Raw genomic sequence first — 20,709 nt, 5'->3', positions numbered from 1 at the left:
TTTATTTTTTTTGAAGAAGGACTTAGTATCTTTTTTTTTTAAATTGAAGTATAGTTGATTTACAATATTGTGTTAGTTTCAGGTATATAGCAAAGATTCAGTTATGCATATATATATTTTTTTCAGATTCTTTTCCATTATAGGTTATTAAAAGATATTGAGTACAGTTCCCTGTGCTATACAGTAGGTCCTTGCTGTTTATTTTATATATAGTAGTGTGTATCTGTTAATCCCAAACTCCTAATTTATCTCTCCCCCAGCTTCCCCTTTGGTAACCATAAGTTTCTTTTCTATATCTGTGAGTCTGCTTGTTTTGTAAGTAAGGTCACTTGCATCATAGTTTACACATGCAAGTGATATCATATGGTATTTGTCTTTCCCTGCCTGACTTACTTCACTTAGTATGATCTCTAGCTCCATCCATGTTGCTGCAAATGGCATTATTTCATTCTTTTTTATGGCTGAGTAATCCATTGTATATATATACCACATCTTCTTTATCCATTCATTTATCGATGGACATTTAGGCTGTTTCCATGTCTTGGCTATTGTAAATAGTGTTGCTATGAACATTGGGGTGCATGTATCTTTTTGAATTAGAGTTTCCATCTTTTCTGGATATATGCCCAGGAGTGGTATTGCTGGATCATATGGTAACTCTATTTTTAGTTTTTTAAGGAACCTCCATACTGTTTTCCATACTGGCTGTACCGATTTACATTCCCACCAACAGTATAGGAGGGTTCTCTTTTCTCCACACCTTCTCCAGCATTTATTATTTGTAGACTTTGATCATGGCCTTTCTGACTGGTGTAAGGTGATACCTCACTGTAGTTTTGATTTACATTTCTCTAATAGTGATATTGAGCTTCTTTTCATGTGCCTGTTGGCCAATGTATGTCTTTTTTGGAGAAATGTCTATTTAGGTCTTCTGCCCATTTTTTGATTGGGTTGTTTTTTTTTTTGATACTGAGCTATACGAGCTGTTTGTATATTTTGGAAATTAATACTTTGTTGGTCAAAATATCATTTGCAAATATGTTCTCCCAGTCCATGGGTTTTCTTTCATTTTGTTTGTTGTTTCCTTTGCTGTGCAAAAGCTTTTAAGTTTAATTAGGTCCCATTTGCATATTTTTGGTTTATTTTCATTACTCTAGGAGGTAGATCAAAAAAAGACATTGCTGCAATTTATGTCAGAGTGCTGCCTATGTTTTCCTCTAAGAGTTTTATAGTGTCTGGCCTTATGTTTAGGTCTTTAATCCATTTTGAGTTTATTTTTGTATGTGGTGTTAGAGAATGTTCTAATTTCATTCTTTTACATGTAGCTGTCCAGATTTCCCAGCACCACTTATTGAAGAGAATGTCTTTTCCCCATTGTATATTTTTGCCTATATTCTTTGTCCTAGATTAATTGACCATGAGTAGTGTATGGGTTTATTTCAACACCTGATTCCCCCCTTTAAACTATATACAGGCTGGCCTTGCCTATTCCATGAGCACTCCATTCTTTCTTTTCTTGTGACCAGGGAACTAACAGTGAGAAAACAGACCACCTACAAATACTCATAGTCAGGGCAGGCTACATATTTTAAAGGGCCCAGTGCACAATGGAAAAAGCAGGGTCCACTGTTTAGAAATTATTTCAAGATAGCAACAACAGGACACTAAACAAGTATGGTTCAGTTTAACAGATGAGAGGCGGTCAGGGTATTACAGAAATATGAGTTACCTAGGATGAGGATTGATCTTAAGGTGGCTTCCTAGAAGAGGTGAAAACTGGGCTGACCCTAGAGAATGAGGCTATCTCCCCTACATGGACCTTCTTCTCTTTTTTTAGACCACAGGGTATTGAGGAGGATCACTTAGTCATTCTGACTTAAATGTCAGTCACCAAGAGTTTTCTGCCACAGTACATTCTAATTATCTACCTCTGGAGTTGTGACACATGCCATGGGGAGCATGGAGAGGTACTGTCCAGACCTCCCTTCAAGGACTTGTTGCCCCAGCTGCTGGAAGTGCTGCTAGTAGGCAGTCTTTAGCCATCAGCTCCTCTGGGGGCAGCCTGTATGCAGTGACCCATCAAGGTAGAGGTATAAAGCCCTGGCCATTGGACATGTCAGGAAACCCTGAAGGGCCGTCTTCATTCCAGAGCCCCCATGGGGTCAGCTAAGGTCATCTGACCAGTGTTCCAGCTTGATTTCTCCCTCTGCCCTATCTTGTTTCTTCCCTCTCGCTTCTGCAAGTATTGATCCCAAGGGCACCCCTAATAAACATCCCAACACTAAACTCCATCTGGGTCTGTATCCCAGAGAACCAACTTGCAGCATGTATCAGAAAACATTCCAGTACTTGGGGAGGATTTTTATTTGAAAATTACTGGTTACACATATAACATTTTAAAATCACCAAGTAAAATACAAAATGGTGGAAACAAGGACTTTGTGGGTGAATGTGGTTACCTTTGGTTTAAAATCCTCAATCTAATGTTGTCTGACCAAACTGAAATTATCTGTTAATAACAAAAGAAAACTATTATGTTGAACCATATGAAACTGCCATTTTATAAGTTAAAAAAAAAGGTTGAATGTTAGCAGTTCCACATGGTTCAATCTAATAGAAAAAATACATTAGCATTTGAAATTTAGAGGACATTATACTTATGAATAACTCATGGGTAAAATATATAATTGAGTTAAATTAGAAATTAAAAAATACCTAATACTATGGTTATTGATCAGTGCTAAGCACCAAAACTTGTAGGTTGCAGCTAAGGTGGGTCTTAGGGAAAAAAAGTATGCTTTATGTACTTAGAATTAAGTTAAAAATTAATCTTTTTCTAATATAAGTTTCCAGTTTAAGAACTGAGAAAAAAAATCTCAAAATAAATGAAAAGTTGAAGGAAAGAAAGAATAATATAATGAAATAGAAAATGTTTAAAAAACCAGAAAGGATCAATCAAGCCATAAAAAGCAAAAAAACACAATTATAGGTGCTGCAGAGTTTAAACATATAAGATATTGTGAATAACTTTATGTCAATCAAGTTCAAAGCTCACAGGAGATCCACTCCTAGAGAAATAAAACGTACCAAAAATGACTCTATAGAAATAACAAAGTGAATAGTCCTAAAATAATTACCAAAAATTAACCAGACATTGATGGTTGCACAACACTGTAAATGTGATTAATGACACTGAATTGTATGTTTAAAAATGGTTATATGGCAAATTTTATGTTATATATTTTACCACAAAAAAATTAAAAAATTAGATCTTCAGTCTAAAAGACAATCGATCACACATCTGTCCTTCATTATGAAATCCCCTAGAAGGGCTCCTATTTTGAAAAAGTGTATTTTCTCTCCCTTCTCTTTTAGAACATATAATATTGTCCTTCTGTATTTTAACCCTATATCTATTTTTTTCTTCTGGAGAGGGGATGCCTCTCTCTCATAATGTCACTTAAACTAAGGTATATTTTTTGTTTTTCCTATTAGTTTTCTCTTACTATTTTAACCAGAGGTCTTTGGGTATAGAACCCAGTTCTGTTAAAGTGGTGAGACAAAATGGCAACTTCACATACTTCAGCTAAATAGAATCCCTGATATAATTGGACAGGGGTATATAATTTGGGGAATAGTAAGAAACATCTGTGACAACTTTGTCTTGCACCTTAGAAAATGTGCTTTGTCTCTGGAGTCTCTCAAGGCACAAAAACTGGGAGACAGCTTTTATTGGCGGCTTGTACCTCTGATTTAGGTAAGAAAAAAAGTAGTATAACATAATAAAAATAATCCTTTTGTAAGAGCTTAGAATCGTTGGGTGAAGTTGGAGAAAATAATCCAAATAAATGAACATCTTGTATGTGTAAATATTTGTTGCTGGTGTAAAGAAAATACAATATAGCTTATGCAGTGCAAAAACTATTGGAGAAATGCCTTCGGAATAGACTTGACCTCATGGTAGAATCATGGTGCTGACTCAAAAATTGTTAAGGCTGAGGGCTGTCCATTGGAAGCGTTCATAACCTCATGGTCACTGTGCGTAATATCTGTCTATGTCATTTTGAAGTGCACCTGAGGGGAAAAAAGACAGAAACAACATGTTTAAAAGTTTTAAAGTCCTCCTCCCTAAGGCAATGCATTTCTAGGTCCACTTCTTTATGTGAAGCAAATCATATCACTACTGGAGGCACAATAAAAAAAACAAGGGATGTATTTATTCTATGGAGGAAGTAGCCCCATTAAAACCCTCAGTGGGGCTGAGCTTAATACCAAACAACCTGTAGATCCACTTGAGTTCTGCTCATTCTGATTCACAGATATGTTTTATCACTATATTACATTGTTAAGCAGAATCATTTTACTGACTCAAAACTTGGAGATATATTAAAAACGGTGACAGAGAGGCTGGGAAATCTAGTGTCTGAAAAGGGTTTCTCATTTTCACACATAAAATGAGCACACCAGATTTGGATGTTAATATCAGGTTGTCATCCCTATATTTTATAAACTCGGACTGACAAGCATTGAAACACTGGCATATATGTATGAAATATGCTGGCATTTAATTTGTGCAGCAAAGCAGTTATAGGGCCTATAGAAATGTGATCTGTGGATGGTGGGTCACAGGAATGAAAAGAGAATCAAAAGCTTTAACAAAGACTCAACCAAGCAACTTCGAAAAAGAAAGATGATACCAAATAATAGGACAGGTCTTTGCCAGGCCTTTGAGTTCTTGAATTCTACCTATTTCTAGCTGAACTGGAAGAAATAAAGGTTTTCTGATAAATGTATAATCAGAACATAAAGGAAATGAAATGCTGTCAAGTTTCTCTATTCCACAATCATCAGTTTTTAGTAGCTGTATTGTATCTCAGTTCCTTGACAGATGTGCAGAACAAAATGAAATAATGTCAAGGTTTGTGAGCTGTTATCTCAAAATGTATTTCTTTGAAAAAGGACTTCAAATGTCATTTTTTTCCCCCAAAGAGGAATGTGAAATGTTTTGTTTGAATCTTTATAACAGAAAATGTACCATCTATCTGAGGCTGACTTGTGTCAGGATCTGGGTCACCTAAACATAGGATTACGGATTTATTTTATAAAACCTGGGACCAAATACATTTGTGGGTGCTGTCAACAAAGTTATCATGAGAGATAATGGACATCACACATGAAATAGAAAAGCACTGAGACACCTACCTTCATATCAAGTGTACTTTCTTTTTCTCTTGTTGCTTGCATACTTGCTACCCGCCTCTGAACAGCACTGAATATGAAATGCTATACATTAAAATGTCCCTTAAGTTAAGCAGAAAAATAAGAAATTCTCCAAGAATGCGTGGACCCCACTGGGTGAGATCTGAGGCTATTTCCATTATAATGCAAGAATTTAAAAAAATAAGGCCTTTGGGGAGAGGCTAATTGCATATGATCTCTCTCCTCCATTTTTTAAAGCTAGCCATATTTTGTATGGTTATCTATTATGTACTCTCTTGGTGAAACTAAAAACAGCCCGAAGACAAATGGAAATACTTTTAACTTTCTACTGCTTGACGGTCCTCCCAAAATCACCTGGTTCCTCTCCCTATAACTCTTCTCAATGTAATTTTTTAAAAGAAAAAAATTTTTTCTTTATTTTTGGCTGTGTTGGGTCTTCGTTGCTGTGCGCAGGCTTTCTCTAGTTGCGGTGAGCGGGGACTACTCTTTGTTGCAGTGCACGGGCTTCTTATTGCAGTGGCTTCTCATTGCGGAGCACAGGCTCTAGGTGCACGGGCTTCAGTAGTTGTGGCACATAGGCTCAGTAGTTGTGGCTCACGGGCTCTAGAGCGCAGACTCAGTAGTTGTGGCACATGGGCTTAGTTGCTCTGCGGTATGTGGGATCTTCCCAGACCGGGGCTCGAACCTGTGTCCCCTGCATTGGCAGGCGGACTCGTAACCACTGCGCCACCAGGGGAGCCCAGAAAATATTACTAGCACCTTTTAACCAAAATGGCCTTTGCTTCATGGTCTGCAATAATTGAAACCGAATACAGAAAACAAGCTTTCTGTGTATAAAAGCCTTGATTTGACCCTTCTCTTTCTCATGGTGTAGACTACACTCTGGCTGACAGCAGAAGTGACAGAAGGCATCTTTTTCATAGGGCGGGTTATGAAGAGAGTTGAGATGACTGAACGCTTGTTAGCAGAGTCCTTGTGGATGGGCTGAGCCTGAATGGAGAGGCCCAGTCTCGCCTCTCTCTCTCTCCTGGAACCACTGCTGACCCTAGAAAAATCACTTAAGCTTTCTCCACTGCATTTGTGAAATGAGACAATGACCTACCTCATAGGAACTAAGTGATGGCCACAAACTGCAGGTTTAAAACACGCTGAGCTAAGTGTTGGGTGTGATTATGATACTGCTCAGAGACGTGGCCCCTTAGTCCACGGAAAGTAGCAGCATCAGTCAGATTGAATGATGAAAACAGATCATCTCAGAGGCCCTTTTGTGAATCTTGTAGTTTTATCTTAAAAGAAGCCCAGTGGAGACACATTTAGCTCAGTGAACATGGTAACCTGGGTGGCAGAAAGGTGGTTAAAAAATTACTCTTTCTAATCTGTGACTGAGAAGTTACCTCGGTTCTTCTGCCTCAGTTTCTCCATCTGAGGGATAATAATGCCAGCTCAGAATGGTTGTGAAGATTAAAAGAGATAACGCCCAAAATACTCAATTCATGGTAAGCAGAACATAAGACCAGTGAGTGGTGGGTTTCTTGGACCTCTTCCCTTTCTTCTCTCGGGCATGGTTCGTTATAGTTCCTCCAATGTAGGTTAAAACAGTCTAGTACTTAAACTCCAGCTTGTAAATAAAACCACCATCATGGAATTAGATCTTACTAAGAGCAGCACAGCAATAAAAGCTCACTTGCATGGATAAAAGCCAGCAATTAGTGCTTCAATATATGTAGAATTCTGGCTCAAGACTATACGTTTATTCTCCCTGAACTGCATGGCCCTAGTTCAATCCCAGTAACCCTCAAACTCCTCATCTTGAGAGCAGGTCTAACTTTGTGTACATACTGGCAGGTACATTACCGAAGTTAAAGAGTGCTGGAGAGTTAGAAAGGATTTTTGCTTTTAACTTAACGGAATAATGAATATTCTTTCCCCTTATCCTTTCAGAAATCACCCTAAACAGCAAGGATATTGGGAGATAAAAAAATAAGCCCAATCTTTGATGAAATCAGGAGTCATTTGAAATTCCAAGGGACAAAATATCTGGACAGGCTACATTAAGCAACTGGATCCAGTGGGCTGTGGCACGACAGAGATGGTACGTAAGGGGAGCAGATCTCAGCATCATGGGAGAACATAGCTCTCCAACTAAGGGGCAAATGCCAGTGAGGAATCATATAGAATCAGTATCTTTGCCTGAAGCATGTAGATTGGTGAGGTCCTAGGAGAAGAGAGATTTTCAAATGCAAGCACCATTGACTGCCCATCTCTGCAGGCTAGGGAGGAATACAGGCTAAATGAATTTGTGTTCTCGATTTCTCTCTCACTTGCTTATTTTTTCTCTCTAGGCCATGTGGAACTTCTGTGTTAAGCACAGAGAATTCCCTTTGGTCTCAAATGATGCCCTAGCCACAACTATCCCACAGATATATGGTCTAAAACAAACCAATTCAAAGGTGAGTAGTAGGAATAACAGTAATAAAAAAGTAGTATAGGATCTGTAAAATACACAAACAAAAATGAAGGAATAAGATGAGCATATGATGGATGAAAAAATACTCACTGAAAAGATGAAAATTATTTTAAAAATATAATACATTCAAAGAAAATGTAGTAGAACAGTCAACCTGTGGACATCCAAGAGTACAGGAAAAGATGGCACAGCAACAATGATGAAACATGAGTTGACAGAGGCTGAAAGTGAAATGGAAGAGAAAAATGAAAACATCAAAGAAATCATTCTAAAAGGCAGCATGAAGATTAGTCACTGCTGAAAAAACAACATGAGACATGGAGGATAGGATTGAGAAAGCAAGGCAAATAACTAAATTAATGAAAAATTTAAAAGGATTAAGGAGGTAATAGCTTTATAAAATAGACAAAGGACAGCAACATATACATTATAGATAGCTGTAAAGAGGAGAGTCTAATCAAATAAATTCAAAGATGTAATTCAAGCAAATGCTTAGAAATAAAAGACTCGAATCTAGAGATCAAGAGTGTATGATGTCCTAGGAAAAACTAATGACCTTCAAAATACAGAAAGAATCCTTTAAGAATCCAGGAAAGAAGATCAAATTTTATCAAATTAGAGATGCAGCAGGTAAATATTTCATACAGTTAACCCTTGAGCAACGTAGAGGTTGGGGCGCTGATCCTCTGGACAGTCTGTATATAACACTGCAGTCACCCTCCATATCTACAGATTGAACGAACTGTGGATCATGTAGTACTGCAGTACAAATTTTTTTTAAAGTGAACACAAGTTAACCTGTGCAGTTCAAACTGTACTGTTCAAGGGTTAACTATATTTACAATAAGTCAGGGATTCTAACTCCAATGCACAAAATGATACAGAGCCTTGTTTTCAAACCTTTATTTGTACTGCCACCCACAGTAGTAAATAAATTTACATTGAGTACCAGTACAGACTGAGTACCAGTACAGATTTCACTGTCTATATTTATATTCATCTATTCTGAAAGGAATTTAATGAAATATTTACTGTTACTAGGAAAGATACATTGCTATTCTTTGTCCATTCCATTCTTTTCTATTTCATTTCTTAAAACATGCTGGTCATGACTGACTAAATGGATTTCACAGGCCCACTAAGGACTCACAACTCAAACTTTTAAAAACAGTATACAAGGAACAAACTTTAGTCAACTAGAGATGCAAAAAGTATCATTTAACACAGGTAAGTAAAATAATAGAGGTTTAAGTATTTTTAAAGATTTGAAGGTGAACAGTAGAAGAAAAACCATTTAAACAACTAAAATTTGTTGGCAGAATGGAGAAAAGGGAAACATGTTGTCAATGTTTATAATGTGGAGTCAATAATAAGGAAATAAAGTATTCCTGGAAGAAATTAAAGCAACACACAAAATAATGAACAAAAAACCAAAAATTACAGACTACAAAATAAAAGGTTTTAAAATAAGAATACTAAAAACTGAAAGCATAACAGAACTAAGATAAAACATACCCCTAAGGGCTAAGATTAAATCTCAGGCCTAAACCTAACTATAATAACTTGCCATTGCAGGAGACACATCTACAATCTGTTATCAAAAGACAATCAAAGACACATCAGGCAAATGAAAACTGGGGACTTAATTTCAGTTTTGAACCAGGTTGGATTCAGGGTCAGAAACTGAATCAAAGAAAGGCACTTGAGTGCACTTGAGTGTTGTATGAAAGAAGAGAAGGTTAGCACTCCCCTTGACAAGGATGGAAGAGGTCCTTGGGCCTGACAACATGCAAATGGTTAAGGCATTGCCACCTGCTTCAGGGCATCTAACCATCATTTTTTGGTAAATTTAAGAAAACTGAAATCCTATCCAGCATCTTTTCTGATCACAACACTATGAGATTAGAAATCAATTAGAGAAAAAAATGTATAAAACACTAACACGTGGAGGCTAAACAATTTGTTACTAAACAACCAATGGATCACTGAAGAAATCAAAAAGGAAATCAAAAAATACCTAGAGAAAAATGAAAATGAAAACACAAGCAGCCAAAACCTATGAGATGCAGCAAATGCAGTTTGAAGAGGGAAGTTTATTTGAAAAATCTCAAATAAACAACCTAACCTTACACCTAAAGCAACTAGAGAAAGAACAACAAACAAAACCCAAATTAGTAGAAAGAAAGAAATCATAAAGATCAGAGCAGAAATAAATGAAGCAGAGACGAAGAAAACCAGAAAAGACCAATGAAAGTAAAAGCTGGTTCTTTGAAAAGATAACGTTGAAAAACCTTTAGCCAGACTCATCAAGAAAAAAAGGGAGAGGGCTCAAATCAATAAAATTAGAAATGAAAAAGAAGTTATAACTGACATCACAGAAATACAAAGGATCATAAGAGACTACTACAAGCAACTATATGCCAATAAAATGGACAACCTGGAAGAAATGGACAAATTCTTAGAAATGCACAGCTTTCCAAGACTGAACCAGGAAGAAATAGAAAATATGAACAGACCAATCACAAGTACTAAATCGAAGCAGTGATTTATAAAAATTCCAGGACCAGATGGCTTCAAAAGAGAATTATATCAAACATTTAGAGAATTAACACCTATCTTTCTGAAACTCTTCCAAAAAATTGCAGAGGGAGGAACACTCCCAAATTCATTCTGTGAGGCCACCATCACCCTGATTACAAAACCAGACAAAGAATACCACAAAAAAAAAGAAAATTACAGGCTATATCTCTGATGAACATTGATGCAAAAATCCTCAACAAAGTACTAGCAAACCAAATCCAACAACACATTAAAAGGATCATACACCATGATCATGTGGGATTTATCCCAGGGATGCAAGGATTCTTCAGTGTTTGCAAATCAATCAGTGTGATACACCACATTAACAAACTGAGGAATAAAAACCATATGATCATCTCAAGAGATGCAGAAAAAGCTTTTGACAAAATTCAACACCCATTTATGATAAAAAAAAAAAACTCCAGAAAGTGGGCATAGAGGGAAACTGCCTTAACATATAACAAAGGCCATATATGACAAACCCACAGCTAACAACATACTCAATGGTGAAAAGCTGAGAGCATTTCCTCTAAGATCAGGACAAGACAAGGACGTCCATTCTCACCACTTTTATTCAACATAGTTTGGAAGTCCTAACCATGGCAATCAGAGAAGAAAAGGAATCCAAATTGGAAAGAAGTAAAACTGACACTGTTTGCAGGTGACATAATATTATTCATAGAAAATCCTAAAGATGCCACCAGAAAACTACTAGAACTCATCAATGAATTCCTTAATGCAGGATACTAAAGTAACACACAAAAATGTCTTGCATTCCTATATACTAAAAACAAAAGATCAGAAAGAGAAATTAAGGAAACAACCCCATTTACCACTGCATCAAAAAGAATAAAATACCTAGGAATAAACCTACCTAAGGAGACAAAAGACTTGTACTCTGAAAACTATAAGACACTGGTGAAAGAAATCGAAGCTGACACAAACAGATGGAAAGATATACCGTGTTCTTGGATTGGAAAAATCAATATTGTCAACATGACTATAACTACCCAAGGCAATCTACAGATTCAATGCAATCCCTATCAAATCACCAATGATAACTTTTCACAGAACTAGAACCAAAAAAATTAATTTGTATGGAAACACAGAAGACCCTGAATAGCCAAAGCAATCCTGAGAAAGAAAAATGGAGCTGGAGGAATCACGCTCCCTGACTATACTACAAAGCTACAGTCATCAAAACAGTATGTACTGGTGCACAATCAGAAATATAGATCAATGGAACAGGATAGAAAGCCTAGAAATAAATCCACACACCTATAGTTTTTGTCAATTAACCTATGAGAAAGGAGGCAAGACTGTACAATGGAGAAAAGACAGTCTCTTTAATTAAGTGGTGCTGGGAAAACTGGACAGCTACATGTAAGAGAATGAAATTAGAGCATTCTCAAACACCATACACACACAAAAAATGTAAGGCTATAAAACTCTTAGAGGAAAACATAGAACTCTGACATAAATTGCAGAAATGTCTTTTTTGATCCACTCCCTAGAGTAATGAAAATAAAAACAAAAATATGCAAATGGGACCTAATTAAACTTAGAAGCTTTGCACAGCAAAGGAAACAATAAACAAAATGAAAAGACAACCTACGGACTGGGAGAAGATATTTGCAAATGATGTGATGACCAACAAGCTATTAATTTCCAAAATATACAAACAGTTCATATAGCTCAGTATCAAAAAAAGAAAAAATCCCAAACAACCTAATCAAAAAGTGGGCAGAAGACCTAAATAGTTTGGGAGTGAAAGGGACCCCTACTACACTATTGGTGGGAATGTAAATTGGTACAACCACTATGGGGAACAGTATGGAAGTTCCTTAAAAAACTAAAAATAGAACCATAATCCAGGAATCCCATTCCTGGGCATATATTTGGAGAAAACCATGGTTCAAAAGGATACTCATACACCCCAATGTCCATTGCAGCACTATTTACAATAGCTAAGACATGGAAGCAACCTAAGTGTCCTTTGACAGATGAATGGATAAAGAAGACATGGCATATATATACAATGGAATATTAGCCATAAAAAAGAATGAAATAATGCCATCTGCAGCAAAATGTGTGGACCTAGAGCTTATACTAAATGAAGTAAGTCAGACAAAGACAAATATCCTGTGATATCACTTACATGTGGAATCTTAAAAACATGATACAGGACTTCCGGGTAAGATGGCGGAAGAGTAAGACGCGGAGATCACCGTCCTCCCCACGGATACACCAGAAATACAGCTACACGTGGAACAACTCCTACAGAACACCTACTGAATGCTGGCAGAAGACCCCAGACCTCCCAAAAGGCAAGAAACTCCCCACATACCTGGGTAGGGCAAAGCGGAGAGATTCCCGCACAGAGGATCGGTGCCGAGCGGCACTCACCAGCCCAAGAGGCTTGTCTGCTCGCCTCGGCGGCGCTGGAAGCTGAGGCTCGGGCTTCGGTCAGAGCGCAGGGAGAGAACTGGGGCTGGTGGCAAGAACTCAGCTGGAAGGGGGCTAGTGAGCCACAGCTAGCCGGCAGGGAGTCTGGGAAAACTCTGGAGTTGCTGAAGAGGCAAGAGACTTTTTCTTCCCTCTTGGTTTCCTGGTGCGCGAGGAGAGGGGATTAAGAGCGCTGCTTAAAGGGGCTCCACAGACGGGCGCGAGTCACGACTGAAAGCGCGGAGCCCAGTGACGGGCGTGGGACGCTGGGGCTGCTGCTGCCGCCGCCAAGAAGCCTGTGTGCGAGCGCAGGTCACTGTCCACACCGCCCTTCCGGGAGCCTGTGCAGCCTGCCACTGCCGGGGTCCCGGGATCCAGGGGCGGCTTCCCTGGGAGAACTCACAGCGCGCCTCAGGCTGGTGCAACGTCACGCCGACCTCTGCCGCTGCAGGCTCGCCCCGCACTCCGTGCCCCTCCCTCCCGCCCGGCCTGAGTGAGCCAGAGTCCCCGAAGAGGCTGCTCCTTTAACCCTGTCCTGTCTGAGGGAAGAACAGACGCCCTCTGGCGACCTACACGCAGAGGCGGGGCCAAATCCAAAGCTGAGACCCAGGAGCTGTGAGAACAAAGAAGAGAAAGGGAAACCTCTCCCAGCAGCCTCAGAAGCAGCGGATTAAAGCTCCACAATCAACTTGATGTACCCTGCATCTGTGGAATACATGAATGGACAACAAATCATCCCAAATTGAGGAGCCAGGAGTCAGTGCTGTGCCTCTGAGGTGGGAGAGCCAACTTCAGGACACTGGTCCACAAGAGACCTCCCAGCTCCACATAATATCAAACGGCGAAAATCTTCCAGAGATCTCCATCTCAACACCAGCACCCAGCTTCACTCAACGACCAGCAAGCTACAGTGCTGGACACCCTATGCCAAACAACTAGCAAGACAGGAACACAACGCCACCCATTAGCAGAGAGGTGGCCTAAAATCATAAAAAGTCCGCAGACACCCCAAAACACACCACCAGACGTGGACCTGCCCACCAGAAAGACAAGATCCAGCCTCATCCACCAGAACACAGGCACTAGTCCCCTCCACCAGGAAGCCTACACAACCCACTAAACCAACCTTAGCCACTGGGGACAGACACCAAAAACAACGGGAACTACGAACCTGCAGCCTGCAAAAAGGAGACCCCAAACACAGTAACATAAGCAAAATGAGAAGACAGAAAAACACACAGCAGGAGAAGGAGCAAGATAAAAACCCACCAGACCTAACAAATGAAGAGGTAATAGGCAGTCTACCTGAAAAAGAATTCAGAATAATGATGGTAAAGATGATCCAAAATCTTGGAAATAGAATAGACAAAATGCAAGAAACAGTTAACAAGGACCTAGAAGAACTAAAGATGAATCAAGCATCGATTAAAAACACAATAAATGAAATAAAAAATACTCTAGATGGGGTCAATAGCAGAATAACTGAGGCAGAAGAACGGATAAGTGAGGTGGAAGATAAAATAGTGGAAATAACTGATGCAGAGCAAAATAAAAAAAGAATGAAAAGAACAGAGGACAGTCTCAGAGACCTCTGGGACAACATTAAACGCACCAACATTCGAATTATAGGGGTTCCAGAAGAAGAAGAAAAAAAGAAAGGGACTGAGAAAATATTTGAAGAGATTATAGTTGAAAACTTCCCTAATATGGGAAAGGAAATAGTTAATCAAGTCCAGGAGGCACAGAGAGTCCCATAAAGAATAAATCCAAGGAGAAATACGCCAAGACACATACTAATCAAACTGTCAAAAATTAAACACAAAGAAATCATATTAAAAGCAGCAAGGGAAAAACAACAAATAACACACAAGGGAATCCCCATCAGGATAACAGCTGATCTCTCAGCCGAAACTCTACAAGCCAGAAGGGAGTGGCATGACATAATTAAAGTGATGAAGGAGAAAAACCTGCAACCAAGATTACTCTACCCAGCAAGGATCTCATTCAGATTTGATGGAGAAATTAAAACGTTTACAGACAAGCAAAAGCTGAGAGAGTTCAGCACCACCAAACCAGCTTTACAACAAATGCTAAAGGAACTTTTCTAGGCAAGAAACACAACAGAAGGAAAAGAACTACAATAATGAACCCAAAACAATTAAGAAAATGGGAATAGGAACATACATATCGATAATTACCTTAAATGTAAATGGACTAAATGCTCCCACCAAAAGACACAGATTGGCTGAATGGATACAAAAACAAGACCCATATATATGCTGTCTACAGGAGACCCACTTCAGACCTAGAGACACATACAGACTGAAAGGAAGGGGATGGAAAAAGATATTCCATGCAAATGGAAACCAAAAGAAAGCTGGAGTAGCAATTCTCATATCGGACAAAATAGACTTTAAAATAAAGACTACTAGAAGAGACAAAGAAGGACACTACATAATAATCAAGGGATCGATCCAAGAAGAAGATATAACAATTGTAAATATTTATGCACCAAACATAGGAGCACCTCAATACATAAGGCAAATACTAAGCCATAAAAGGAGAAATCGACAGTAACACAATCATAGTAGGGGACTTTAATACCCCACTTTCACCAATGGACAGATCATCCAAAATGAAAATAAATAAGGAAACACAAGCTTTAAATGATACATTAAACAAGATGGACTTAATTGATATTTATAGGACATTCCATCCAAAAACAACAGAATACACATTTTTCTCAAGTGCTCATGGAACGTTCTCCAGGATAGATCATATCTTGGGTCACAAATCAAGCCTTGGTAAATTTAAGAAAATTGAAATTGTATCAAGTATCTTTTCTGACCACAATGCTATGAGACTAGATATCAATTACAGGAAAAGAGCTGTGAAAAATCCAAACACATGGAGGCTAAACAATACACTACTTAATAACAAAGTGATCACTGAAGAAATCAAAGGTGAAATTAAAAAATACCTAGAAACAAATGACAATGGAGACACGACGACCCAAAACCTATGGGATGCAGCAAAAGCAGTTCTAAGAGGGAAGTTTATAGCAATACAATCCCACCTTAAGAAACAGGAAACATCTCGAATAAACAACCTAACCTTGCACCTAAAGCAATTAGAGAAAGAAGAACAAAAACATCCAAAAGTTAGCAGAAGGAAAGCAATCATAGAAATCAAATCAGAAATAAATGAAAAAGAAATGAAGGAAACGATAGCAAAGATCAATAAAACTAAAAGCTGGTTCTTTGAGAAGATAAACAAAATTAATAAACCATTAGCCAGACTCATCAAGAAAAAAGGGAGAAGACTCAAATCAATAGAATTAGAAATGAAAAAGGAGAAGTAACAACTGACACTGCAGAAATACAAAAGATCATGAGAGATTACTACAAGCAACTCTATGCCAATAAAATGGACAACCTGGAAGAAATGGACAAATTCTTAGAATGCACAACCCGCCAAGACTGAATCAGGAAGAAATAGAAAATATGAACAGACCAATCACAAGCACTGAAATTGAAACTGTGATCAAAAATCTTCCAACAAACAAAAGCCCAGGACCAGATGGCTTCACAGGCGAATTCTATCAAGCATTTAGAGAAGAGCTAACACCTATCCTTCTCAAATTCTTCCAAAATATAGCAGAGGGAGGAACACTCCCAAACTCATTCTACGAGGCCACCATCACCTTGATACCAAAACCAGACAAGGATGTCACAAAGAAAGAAAACTACAGGCCAATATCACTGATGAACATAGATGCAAAAATCCTCAACAAAATACTAGCAAACAGAATCCAACAGCACATTAAAAGGATCATACACCATGATCAAGTGGGGTTTATTCCAGGAATGCAAGGATTCTTCAATATACGCAAATCAATCAACGTGATACACCACATTAACAAATTGAAGGAGAAAAACCATATGATCATCTCAATAGATGCAGAGAAAGCTTTTGACAAAATTCAACACCCATTTATGATAAAAACCCTCCAGAAAGTAGGCATAGAGGGAACTTTCCTCAACATAATAAAGGCCATATATGACAAACCCACAGCCAGCATCGTCCTCAATGGTGAAAAACTGAAACCATTTCCACTAAGATCAGGAACAAGACAAGGTTGCCCACTCTCACCACTCTTATTCAACCTAGTTTTGGAAGTTTTAGCCACAGCAATCAGAGAAGAAAAGGAAATAAAAGGAATCCAAATCGGAAAAGAAGAAGTAAAGCTGTCACTGTTTGCAGATGACATGATACTATACATAGAGAATCCTAAAGATGCTACCAGAAAACTACTAGAGCTAATCAATGAATTTGGTAAAGTTGCAGGATACAAAATTAATGCACAGAAATCTCTGGCATTCCTATATACTAATGATGAAAAATCTGAAAGTGAAATCAAGAAAACACTCCCATTTACCACTGCAACAAAAAGAATAAAATATCTAGGAATAAACCTCCCTAAGGAGACAAAAGACCTGTATGCAGAAAATTATAAGACACTGATGAAAGAAATTAAAGATGATACAAATAGATGGAGAGATGTACCATGTTCTTGGATTGGAAGAATCAACATTGTGAAAATGACTCTACTACCCAAAGCAATCTACAGATTCAATGCAATCCCTATCAAACTACCACTGGCATTTTTCACAGAACTAGAGCAAAAAATTTCACAATTTGTATGGAAACAAAAAAGACCCCGAATAGCCAAAGCAATCTTGAGAACGAAAAATGGAGCTGGAGGAATCAGGCTCCCTGACTTCAGACTATACTACAAAGCTACAGTAATCAAGACAGTATGGTACTGGCACAAAAACAGAAAGACAGATCAATGGAACAGGATAGAAAGCCCAGAGATAAACCCACGGACATATGGTCACCTTATCTTTGATAAAGGAGGCAGGAATGTACAGTGGAGAAAGGACAGTCTCTTCAATAAGTGGTGCTGGGAAAACTGGACAGGGACATGTAAAAGTATGAGATTAGATCACTCCCTAACACCATACACAAAAATAAGCTCAAAATGGATTAAAGACCTAAATGTAAGGCCAGACACTATCAAACTCTTAGAGCAAAACATAGGCAGAACACTCTATGACATAAATCACAGCAAGATCCTTTTTGACCCACCTCCTAGAGAAATGGAAATAAAGACAAAAATAAACACATGGGACCTAATGAAACTTCAAAGCTTTTGCACAGCAAAGGAAACCATAAACAAGACCAAAAGACAACCCTCAGAATGGGAGAAAATATTTGCCAATGAAGCAACTGAGAAAGGATTAATCTCCAAAATTTATAAGCAGCTCATGCAGCTGAATAACAAAAAAACAAATAACCCAATCCAAAAATGGGCAGAAGACCTAAATAGACATTTCTCCACAGAAGATATACAGACTGCTAACAAACACATGAAAGAATGCTCAACATCTTTGCTCATTAGAGAAATGCAGATCAAAACTACAATGAGATATCATCTCACACCAGTCAGAATGGCCATCATCAAAAAATCTAGAGGGCCTCCCTGGTGGCGCAGTGGTTGAGAGTCCGCCTGCCGATGCAGGGGATACGGGTTCGTGCCCCGGTCTGGGAGGATCCCATATGCCGCGGAGCGGCTGGGCCCGTGGGCCATGGCCGCTGGGCCTGCGCATCCGGAGCCTGTGCTCCGCAACGGGGGAGGCCACAACAGTGAGAGGCCCGCATACCACAAAAAAAAAAAAAAAAAAAAAAATCTAGAAACAATAAATGCTGGAGAGGGTGTGGAAAAAAAGGAACACTCTCACACTGCTGGTGGGAATGTGAATTGGTACAGCCACTATGGAGAACGGTATGGAGGTTCCTTAAAAAACTACAAATAGAGCTACCATATGACCCAGCAATTCCACTACTGGGCATATACCCTGAGAAAACCTTAATTCAAAAAGAGACATGTACCAAAATGTTCATAGCAGCCCTATTTACAATAGTTCGGAGATGGAAACAACCTAAGTGTCCATCATCAGATGAATGGGTAAAGAAGATGTGGCACATATATACAATGGAATATTACTCAGCCATAAAAAGAAATGAAATTGAGCTATTTGTAATGAGGTGGATGGACGTAGAGTCTGTCATACAGAGTGAAGTAAGTCAGAAAGAGAAAGACAAATACTCTATGCTGACACATATATATGGAATTTAAGAAAAAAATGTCATGAAGAACATAGGGGTAAGACAGGAATAAAGACACAGACCTACTAGAGAATGGACTTGAGGATATGGGGAGGGGGAAGGGTAAGCTGTGACAAAGTGAAAGAGCAGCATGGACATATATACACTACCAAACGTAAGGTAGATAGCTAGTGGGAAGCAGCCCCATAGCACAGGGAGATCAGCTTGGTGCTTTGTGACCGCCTGGAGGGGTGGGATAGGGAGGGTGGGAGGGAGACGCAAAAGGGAGGGGATATGGGAACATATGTATATGTATAACTGATTAAATTTGTTATAAAGCAAAAAATTTAAAAAAAAATTAAAAAAAAAAACATGATACAGATGAAGTTATTTACAATAGATAAATAGACTCAGACATAGAAAACAAACTATTGGTTACCAAAGGGGAAACGTCGGGGGAGGAGGGGTAAATCAGGAGCTTGGGATTAACATACACTCACTACTATATGTAAAATTTTGGGCTGGCCAAAAAAGTTCCTTCAGTTTTTAAGTAAAAATAAGACATTTTTCATTTTCTCCAAGAACTTCATAGAACAATGTATTCACCGTTTTGTTCCACTACTTTCTGCCTTTTTTCAGGCAACTTCATAATTCCATCTTCCTAAAACTTTTTGTCTGAGGAAAGAACTGTTCCAGGTACCTTTTATAGCTTTCCAGGGAACTGAAACTTTTTCCATTACAAGAATTTTGTAAAGACCAAAATAAACGGAAATCCGAAGGTGCAATGTCTGGTGAATATGGCAGATGAATCAGAACTTCCCAGCCAAGCTGTAATGGTTTTTGCCTGGTCATCAAAAAAACATGCGGTCTTGCATTATCCTGATGGAAGATTATGCATTTTCTTGTGACTAATTCCAGATGCTTTTTGTCAAGTGCTGCTTTCAGTTGGTCTCATTGGGAGCAGTGTTGCAGCAAAACCAGAAATGAGTAAATGGCCTTAGGCACATACCAGCCAAACAGGCCTGCAAGAGTTAAGCAGTCTTGGTTATTCTTTAGCTGTTCCTACTAACACACACTTGTAGCTAGACTTGTCCTTCACAAAGCTAAACAAAGCCAATTACTCTCTGACTCCATATGAATTATACTCTGCACCTAGCATTCTTCTCCCCCTACACTCTCCTGTAGCATTCTGCATTTCAAAAACAAGGTCATGGCTGATAACTTCAGGGACACCTGGTTGCTGAGCCACCTGATGCCAGCTTTCGGCCATAAATTTGCAGAAGAAGGAAATGCAAGACCTTCATTAGTTTGAGCCTTATCCCCTACCCCAAACCATGGAGTCTTGGCCTATAAAACCTTTCCCTATTCCCCAGGGATGGGGGGGGGGGGCACAGTTCTTGAGGTGGTAGCCCGCTGTGTCCTCTCTTTGCCTGTTAAAGAATAAAAGCTACTTTTTCTCGTTCTGCTAAAACTCTTGGTATTTCTTTTTGGCATTGGTGAACAGAGAGCCAAGATTGTGGCATCAGCCAAACTTGTTGGAATTAATCATTGGATTTCTGGAAGGAGCTCATAATAGAGGACTCTTCCAATCCCACCATATAGACAACATCACCTTCTTTGGATGAAGACCACCGGTGCCTTTAGTGTGGTTGGTGGTGGTTCATTTCACCTGCCCCACAATCTCTTCTGTTCCACATTACTGTACAGTATCCACTTTTCATCGCCTGTCACAATTTGTTTTAAAAACGGACTGTTTACATTAGTTTCAGTAGAGAATTGCATGTGGAAATATGGTCAAGAAAGTTTTTTGTGCTTAACTTATGTGG

The 20,709-nt window shown here is 38.7% G+C and overlaps 1 non-coding gene and 1 pseudogene across 1 annotated transcript; one reads left to right on the top strand and one right to left on the bottom strand.

The window, feature by feature from the left end:
• Positions 1–3,966: 3,966 nt before the first annotated feature.
• LOC132477441 (ATP-binding cassette sub-family C member 4-like) overlaps positions 3,967–20,709 on the bottom strand; it is a 164,777-nt pseudogene continuing 148,034 nt past the window's right edge.
• Positions 9,404–9,529, top strand: LOC132477843 (U6atac minor spliceosomal RNA). The gene has a single exon (XR_009530347.1). It is a non-coding gene; the product is annotated as a U6atac minor spliceosomal RNA (small nuclear RNA).

This window comes from Mesoplodon densirostris, chromosome 17, assembly GCF_025265405.1.
Source record: "Mesoplodon densirostris isolate mMesDen1 chromosome 17, mMesDen1 primary haplotype, whole genome shotgun sequence".
Taxonomy (NCBI): domain Eukaryota; kingdom Metazoa; phylum Chordata; class Mammalia; order Artiodactyla; family Ziphiidae; genus Mesoplodon; species Mesoplodon densirostris.
This window is presented reverse-complemented; position numbering and strand designations above follow the sequence as displayed.